Source organism: Microtus oregoni, unplaced genomic scaffold (assembly GCF_018167655.1).
Source record: "Microtus oregoni isolate MIOR12 unplaced genomic scaffold, Mior012 000122F_ref0000035, whole genome shotgun sequence".
Classification (NCBI taxonomy): domain Eukaryota; kingdom Metazoa; phylum Chordata; class Mammalia; order Rodentia; family Cricetidae; genus Microtus; species Microtus oregoni.
In genome coordinates, this window is record NW_024544754.1 from 50,344 (window position 1) to 60,049 (window position 9,706).

The 9,706-nt window shown below is 38.4% G+C and overlaps 1 pseudogene; it reads left to right on the plus strand.

Annotated features, from left to right (window-relative positions):
• The first annotated feature begins 2,433 nt into the window (after window positions 1-2,433).
• Window positions 2,434-3,230, plus strand: LOC121444409 (annotated as a pseudogene).
• Window positions 3,231-9,706: the final 6,476 nt, after the last annotated feature.

The window sequence follows — 9,706 nt, forward strand, 5'->3', positions numbered from 1 at the left end:
CAGAGTTCAGAACTAGACACACTAGTCAGCCATAGAGTCCAGGCAGTGGTGCTGCATGTCTTTAAACCCAACATGTGGGAGACAGAGGTACTCTGTGAGTTCAAGGCCACCCTGGACTACAGGAATTTGATCCAGTCTAAAAGAGAGAGTCAGGCAATGGTGGCTCTCATCTTTAATCCCAGTATTTGGGAGTCACACACCTTTAATCCCAGCATTTGGGAGGTGGAGACAGGAAGGAATATGGCTGGGTGGAGAGAAGAATATAAGGTGAGAGGAAACAGGAGCTCAGGATTCAGTCTGATGTTTCATAGAGACGGCATTCAGTCTGAGGCCTTGTGGAGACAAGATACCCCATTCAGTCTGAGGATTTTGTAGAGGTAAGAAGTAGTGGCTGGCTGTTCAGCTTCTCTGATTTTACAGCTTTCACCCCTAATATCTGACTCTGGGTATTATTATTAAGATCAATTAGATTCATGCTACAGGAAAATGAAAATAAAAAGGTACAAGATTGAAACAAAATAGATGTAAGTAAACTCTAGAATGATCTGCAGAAGATTAAAAATAAACTAACAACTAAAATACTCACTGAGATCCAGAAATGTGATGCATGCCTATAATTCCAGCACTCCTGAGGCAGTAGTAGGAAGATTACTGGAAATCAAAGGCAAGCCTGGCCCACCTAGACTATTCCATGTCAACTGCAGCTGAAGAGTGATAACCATAACAGTATAATAACACGTGACATGTTTTAAAGCAAGGTATAAATCCATCGATAATTTAACAGAATAAATAGCATGATACATAACCACAAGAAGATGAATAAAGAAAGGAAAAAGAAAATATAAATAGAAGGAAGTTATAAATACTTTAAAAACTAACAAGTAATTTTTTTATTTAAATATGTAATGTATTTCCCTCATACGAGAATGCATATGCTATAAAATAGCTGTATATCATTTTAAAGAATATACCACATAATATGTTACACATTCAAGGTAAATAAGTTTCATAATCCATTATATGAAAGAACAAATCTTTAATATAGTTTGTTCTAATTTTCTTTCTATTGCTTTGATAAAGACCATGACCAAAATAAGATGATTTAGCTTTCATATCCCAATCACAGTTCAGTTTGAAGGAACGCCGGGGCCAGAACTCAAGCAGGTTAAGAACCTGGAGGTAGGAATAGAAGCCAAAGACATGAAAGAACACTGCTTGTTATCTTGCATACCATTGCTTGATCAACCTACTTTCTTACAAAACCCAGAAATACCTACCCAAGAGTGGTACTACCCCAAGTGAGCTGGATTCTCCAAGATAAATTAATCAAGAAAATGATGAGATTTTCTCAACTGATGTCTCCTCTTCCCAGATGACCTTAGCATGTGTTAAATTAACCAAAACCTATCCAACAGACTTCAAGAAAAAGATATTCTATCTAGGAGAGGGCCCCAGTTAAATTTTCACTTCTGTGTTAGCACATCTATTGGTATTTTTTTATGGAAAATAGATTCTTCTCTCATACAACAGATCCTGACCACATTTTCCCCCTCTCTCCAATCCTTCCCACTCCCTCAATCTCACCTCTTTCTCAGACCCACTCTCTGTCCATTTCCTTTCAGAAAAGAGCAGGCCTCCAGTTTTCATCATTCATTTTGTGTTTAGGTATCCATATTATTGATTGAGGTATCATACATGTAACTTCCCTGTTATTTCTAGAAGATATTATCTCACAGGAGCATTCTAGTTCTCTGGCTATTATAATCTTTCTGTTCACTTTTCTGCAATGTCTGCTAAGTCTTATGTGAAAATGTGCATTGTACTGTAGATGTATCTATTTGGTCTGGACACCTCATAATCAACAGGTCTCTGCATTTTGACAAGCTGCGAGTTTTGGTAATGATCTCCACCTACTTCAAAAAGAAGTTTATTTGATGAGAGGTGATAACCAAACTTAACTATGGATATAAATATAAGCTTTAGAAGGAGTTGGCAGTAGTAGGTTCATAGTAGTAAGTTCTTTTTTCAGATTCTCTAAGACCCATGACCTCACTAACCCTAGGTAGTTGACTACTGAAAGAGGAAGAATTAGTCTTTTGAATGAACGAGGCCTTTAACTGTTTATCATCTCCAGAATCATATACATACCAGCAACACTAAATTGATTCATCTAGTTACATTGGTATATTTAGGCATATTTATGTATATATGTAATAATAATTAAAGAAAATAGGACAAATTTGAGAGGGAGTGAGGGGATCGTAGGCATGGTTGTAGGAGGAACACATGGAAAAAGTTGGAGAGAGGAAAAGGAAGCAAGGAAATGCAATTATATTTTAGTTTGAAAACGTACTTTGGGCAGTAGTCGAGGCTGGGAAATTCTTGTGGAGGTCCGAGTGAAAGCCGGTGTGATTGGTTGCAACAGAAGGAATCATGGCTGCCAAAGAGTTTGAGTCCATTGTAAAGTTCGGCCTAACCTTAGCAGTTGCAGGAGGCGTGATGAACTCTGTCTTATATAATGTGGATGCTGGGCACAGAGCTGTAATCTTTGATGGATTCTGTGGAGTACAGGACAGTGTGGTAGGGGGAGGGACTCATTTTCTCATCTTTGACTGCCACTGGCAACCACAAAATGTACCAGTCATCACTGGTAGCAAAGATTTACAGAATGTCATCACACTACCCATCCTCTTCCAGCCGGTGGCCAGCCAGCTTCCTCATATCTACACCAGAATCGACTAGGATTATGATGAGCAGTGCTGCCTTCCATCACACCAGAGAGATCCTAAAGTCGGTCAGTAGCGGCTCGCTTTGAAGCTGGAGAATTGATCAGGCAGCGAGAGCTGGTCTCCAGGCAGGTGAGTGATGACCTCACAGAGAGAGCACCAACGTTTGGGCTCATCCTGGATGACGTGTCCTTGACATAGCTGACCTTCGGGAAGGAGTTCACAGAAGCAGTGGAAGCCAAACGGGTGGTTCAGCAGGAAGCAGAGGGGGGCAGATTTGTGTGGAAAAGGCTGGGCAGCAGACAAAGGCAGCCATCATCTTTGCTGAGGGTGACTCCAAGGCAGCAGAGCTGATCATTAATTCACTGGCCATGGCAGGTGATGGCCTGATTGAGCTGCGGAAGCTGGAAGCAGCTGAGGAACATTGCTTACCAGCTCTCCTGCTCTCGTAACATCACCTACCTGCCAGCGGGGCAGTCGATGCTCCTCCAGCTTCCCCAGTGAGGCCTCCCCAGCTTGCACCTTCTCGGGCCAACCAGGCCATGGCCTTGTTCATTCTTAATACACTTTCCTTCTGCCCTACCTCAGAAATTACTGTGAAATTTCATGATTGGCTTAATGTGAAGGAAATAAAAGCAAAATCACTTTTTAAAAAACGTTTTTCACTGTCATTGCAGTAACTCTTTCTTAGGAATTACTGAAAGAAACACATAGGTCTAAGTTGAAAGTGCATAAATATCTCTTCTGTTTCCCAAACTCATTAAAATGAAGTTGATCATTGGACATACATCCACTCCAACACACTGAATCTTTAGAGAACTCGGTTACTATTACTTGGGAGAAATGTTAAGTAAGCAATACTATTGAACTGCAGAGAAAGCTGGGTATCCACTTGCTCTAAGCAGACACAGGATGATCATATAGAATAACATGCTATAAAAGCCAGCCATAGTGGCAGCACCTTTAATCCCAGCACTTAGGGGCAGAGGGAGGTAGATCTCTATGAGTTTGAAGCCACCTGGTCTATATAATGAGTTCCAGGGCAACATCTTATGTTTTCAAGTATGTCTAGTATTCTCAAAGATGTTAGGAAGTAATCACTCCTACAAAACAAAAGTAGACCACTTAAAAGGAAAAAATAAAGAAAAAGCAAAGAAAGTTTATCTTTCAATAGAATATAAGATAACAGAAATTTATAAATAGAAAAGACAACTAACTGATCACAGGAGATGGCCAGTTTTTGCTACATTTCTATTGCTAGGAGTCTTAGCTGGAGTCATCCTTGTAGATCCCTGGAAGAATCCCTTGAACCAGGTTTTTACTTGTCCCCCAAATACACCACTGCCCATTAGTTTTTTTTTTTTTTTTTTTCAGTACTCTCCCCTTCCCCAAACCCATCCCCATCTGCCTTCAGTCCACTCACGAAATCTCTTCTATTTTTCCTTCCCTGGGATGTCCGGGCATCCTCCTATGAATATTCCTTGTTACCTAGTCTCTTTTGGTCTGTAGATTTTAGGATGGTTGTGACCAGATCGGTGCCTAGCCCAGTTATAATCAGAGCAGCTTTATCCAGTAACTAATTATAACAGATACAGACCCACAAGCACACTTTAGGCTCAGTTCCAGGAATCCTGCAATCTGAAAAAAAGGGATTATAGGAGCCAGAGCAGTTAAGGAGACCACAACAAGACTCACAGGATCAAGTAACCTGGGCTCATAAGGGCTCACAGAAACTGAACCAACAACCAGGAAGCCTACATGGAACTGACCTAGGCTTTCTGAGTATATGTTACAGGTATGTAGCTTGGTCTACTGTGGGACTCCTAACAGTGGAAGCAGGAGCTGTCTTTGTTGCTTACTGGATTTTGGGACCCTATTCCTCATACTGGGTTAATACAAGGGGACATTCTTAGTCTCATTGCAACTTGATATGTCATATTTTGTTGATATCCGTGGAAGGCCTGCCCTTTTCTGAATATAAAAAGAGGGGGAGAGAATGGAGAGAACAGAGCGGTTGGTGGGGAGGAACTGGGGGAGAGGAAGAAAAGGAAACAATGGCCAGACAACTGGACAATGTGCAGAGAGTGAGAAACTTAGGAGCATTCAGCTATGATTAAGATGCCTTTATTAAACCCATCCCTTAAAGGCTCAAGGACCTATGAAGAAGAAGAGACAGAAAGCTTTTAAAAGCCAGATGTAGAGGATAACTCCAAGACATCATCATCATCCAGTCACAGCAGGACTGGTGCGTATATGAACTCTTAGAGACTGTGGCAGTATACATAAGACACGACCAAGTTCAAAATCCTAACACAGATAAGGAAAAGTAGACACCAAGTTCTACCTTTTACCAAGAAGCTATTTGCAATTGCCTCCTACGGGGAAAGAGAAAATAAGGTTTCTTCCAGCACAGTGTCACTGAGTATATTGACAACACTCCAGGTCAGGTCCAATGCCCAGCTTATTGCCAATCTTACAGTTTTTGTTTAGCTTTCTTTCTTATCATGAACCGTGGGAGGCCAGCTCCTGAGATCTGCTCCGGGGTAATAAAAAGAAAGCCTCAAAGTAGCTGGACCTAGGAAAAATTCTTATCTGAGGGTTGCTAAGACTTTACTGTCAGAGGAGAAAATAAACAAGCACACATTTTCTGCTGATAATCTAAGAAAAAAGGAATTAGCACACACTTTCCTGATGGTAATCTTTTCTTTACTTCAACTTAAATAATGTCTTTCTCTTAACATACATCTCTCTCCTGCCCAGTTACATATATCTATATCTAGTTACAGCATCTCTTTACATATTTCTCTTTACAAACACAGCACTCCCACACCCACTCACTCACACTCATTCACTCTCATATAGACTTCTTTTGCATCATTCATTCATTCTTTGCTCACTCACTCTCACTTATCCATTCTCTCATACTTCCTTCATGCCTCTTCTACATCTCTCATACTTCTCTCTCATACTTCCTCATGCCTCTTCTTCATCTCTCCCACAGCAGCCTTCTATCAACACCGCTGCTCCCGCTCTGCTGCCTCTGAATTTTACATCTCTGCTTTTTGCCCTCTGTCTCTGCCCTCACAGTGAAACTCTGGACTTCTTCCACCTCTTCTTGAATACTGTACCCTATGAAACTTTTATTTTGTTTTATTTTATTCATTTATTAATATTTTATGTGTATTAATATTTTTGCCAACTTACATATCAATGAACCACTTGCTTATACTGGCCATAGATGCCAGGACAGAGAATCAATTTCCTCAGTACTGAAGTAACAGATTGTTGAGGGACACCATGTGGGTGCTAGAAACTAAACCCAGGCCTTCTGAAAGAGAGTTGAACCACTGAGTCATGTCTCCAAGTCTCCCCCCTCTCCTGTCTTTCTTTTTGCAATAACCCACTGAGCCCACTTAGTCCTGCTCTTACATTCATGGATGTGGAGCCATCCACCGGAGCATGGTCAACCTATCAGGAGGGTGATAACTTCAATAAATATGGGCCTCCTTAGCCCCTTCTCCATCCACGATGAATATTTGACTAGATTGATCTTGTTCATGCCTTTTGCATGCCAACATATTTGCTAGATCATGAGTCCAATGGTTCTTTTATGACCAGAAGATATCATTTTGCATCAGTCTTTCCATAACTGTATCTCTTAGAATCCTTCAAATTCCACTTTCATGGTAAAGCTTTGGAAGAAGATGTGATATTTATGAATGAAGACAGATATGTTTTCTCTTCATTCTGGCTAGCTGGATTTGTATTAATTGCCATCTACTGCAAAAAAAAGAAAAAAAATACTTTGATTTAAACTGAGAGTGACATTAATTTATGGGTAAAGGGATATTTAGACAGCAGTTTAATAGTATGTCTAAGTAAGCAAAATAATTGTAGGATGCTCTTCTACATGGCAAAAGAATTCCCAAGCCATGGGTCCTTTGGCCATTTTTTTTATAAATATCAGCCATATGTTTCTTATTAACAAAGAAACCTTTATTTAAGCCAGAAAAGAGGTTATAATTCTCATAATTTTTATGCCACTATTACAGTCATGGACATATTTTTCCAGGCCAGACATTACTGTAGATCAAAAGTTTCACAGGAGGGTTAGACTGTTCTTGACTTTAGCATAGCTAAAGTACTATGAAAGCTAGTCAAAAGAAAGCAAGCTTCCAAGACAGTACCAGTTTGATTGTTCCATACAGTGTTATCAGAGCATGTGGTTTCTTTAACTATAGGGTATGACCTCCAGGCACTGGTGGGCAACAGCAAGAAATGGTAATGCCTTGTATTGTTTTGAAAAGGGTTTCTCTATCCCTCTAGCCAAGAACTAAATGGAGACTATCCTACATGTGGTACTGATCTTTCAGGTTGACAGTCTCTGGTTTCTTGAAAATGCATTATTCCTTATGGTATATATTTCTCAAATATTTTTCCACTCTGTAGCCTGAGTCTACAGTCAATTGCTTTTACTGTACTATGTCTATACTGTAAAGTATCCTTTACAGTACAAATGTCTGTTAATAAGGTCTCATTGGTTAATTGTTGGTCCTTTTTTAATTTGTGGTCAGGATCCTTTTCAGAAAGTCCTTACTGAGCCTGTTTCCTGAAGTACACTCACTATTTTCTCTTCTAGAAGTTTTAGAATTTCATTTCTAACCTTGAGTTCCTTGATCTATTTATAATTGATGTTTGTATACTGTGAGAGACAAAGATCAAGTCTTATTCTTAACATGCAGATATTCAGTTTGGCCTGCGTCATTTGTTGAAGATGTCTTTCCTTCACTATGTGTTTTAGGTTTCATTTTTAACTTCAAGGGACTATAGGTGAATATACTTTTATTTAGATCTTCAGTCCTATTCCACTGATCAATGTGTCTACTTCTGTACCAACACATACTGTTTTTACAACTACTAAACTTCAAAATCAGGAATAGTGATACCTCCAAAAGCTTATATTATTTAGAATAGTTTTGGTCATCAATGTGAATTTTAAGATGATTAGTTTTCAATTTATGAGGTATAGTATGTTGAAATTATAGTAGGGATTACATCAAATCTGTAGACTATTTTATTAGGACAGTCATTTAAAAAATTAATCCTACCAATCCAGGATCTTGGGTATTTCTCTATTTTCTGATGTCTTCTTCTGTTACTTTCTTCAGTATTTGAAACATTTCATTACATAGGAATTTCACCTACTTGACTAAGTTTATTCCAATGAACCCTTTAAACTACCATGAAAAGTATTGATTCCCCCAGTTTCTTTCTCTTTGATATGCAAATTGGCTACCAGGTTTTGGTATGTTAATTTTGTCTTGCCACTTCATTGAAAGTGTTTACCAGCTTTAGGACTTTTTAATTTAGATTTTGGGATCTCCATTATAAAGAACTCTATAACCTGAAAACAGGGATATTTTGACTTTTTCATTTCTATTGCATTTTTTAAATTTTATTCTCTTGTGTAGAGTTTTAGCTAAGATTTCAAGTGTGGTATTGATATTGTATACTATACACTATTATTTCAGATCATAGTGGAATGGTGACTATAGGTCTGTCATATATATTCTTTATTTTGTTGAGATATGTTCCTTTCATACCTATTCTCTCCATTGCTTTTAATGTGAAGTTATGTAGAAATCTGCCAAAGACCTTTTCTCCATTGACACAGCTTATGGTTTCTGGCCTGAGTCCATTTAAATAGTGAATTATATTTACTGATTTGCATATATGGATCCATCTCTGCATCTCTTAAATTAAGCCTACTTCATAATATTTTTGATCTGCTTGAATTTGGTTTGCAAATATTTATTGAGAATTTTACACCCTTCATCATTAGGAAGATTGGCCTATACTTCTTCTATTTTATGTTAAATCCTTATCTACTTTTGGTATAAGGATAATACTTGGTTCAGGACCCTATCACTGCAGATGCCACATAATTAGAACATAAGACCCAGATGACTCAAGCTGGCTCTGACCTGAATGCCTCTTTCCTGCAGTCTAGCTTTCTTGGTTCTAAAAATAAAAACAAAGAACAACAAAAAAAAAGTACAATGGTCTAGCATCTTCAATTTCTTTATTACTTCCTTGACTCAGTGTCAATTCAGTTGACAGTTGTTCAATTTCCACGAGTTTATAGGCTTTCTGTAGTTTCTGTTCTGATTGAACTCCAAATTTAATCCATGATAATCTGATGAGATAAAGTAAGTTATTATATAGTTTTGTTTCTATTGATACTTGCTTTGTGAGCAAGTAAAAATAAGGCATATTCTTTTATTCTGTGTGAAATGTTCTCTCAATATCTGTTAAGTCCGTTTGAGCACTTGAGTCATAATGCCTGCTAGTTTCCTTATTTCTCCAAGAAGAGTCCCAGCAATGGTCCAGCATCCATAGTGTAGAGTGTAGCAGGAATCAGAAGCCTCAAACCAGATCAATGACTCATTGCAATGAACACTTACAAGTAAAGATAGATATCTGAACTAAAGGCATACTGTATGACTCACTGGGCCACACTAAGGCTTCTATGCTGAGCTTTGTTTAACTTTTTTGTTTTAGTTATTGTTTCCTTGTTTTGGGTTTTGTTTTTCAGTTTGTTTTATTTTGCTTTGTTTTGGTTTATTTTAAACTTTTGTTTCAGGGCATTTTCAAGGGCAGAGGACAGAATCTTGAGATTCTGTCTCCCTGGAGTTTGCCTTTGCTCCTCTCCCCACCATGCTGTCTCAGTCTACCTGAGAGTACTGCATTTATTAAACACAGGCATTTTTATTTGGTCTAGTCTGGCCTAATTGGAGTTATTTGTGCCAGAGGAGTGGCTTTCTTAAGATTAAACCAAACAGTGATAATAGATTCTTTTTTCACTTGCTTCTGGAAACTTGCTGGATTTCTAGTACCACACATGATTTCCCTCCTGTAGAATGAGTCTTCAGTTTAATTCAATGAAAATGAATCCACAACAGATCCAAACTTATGAGACA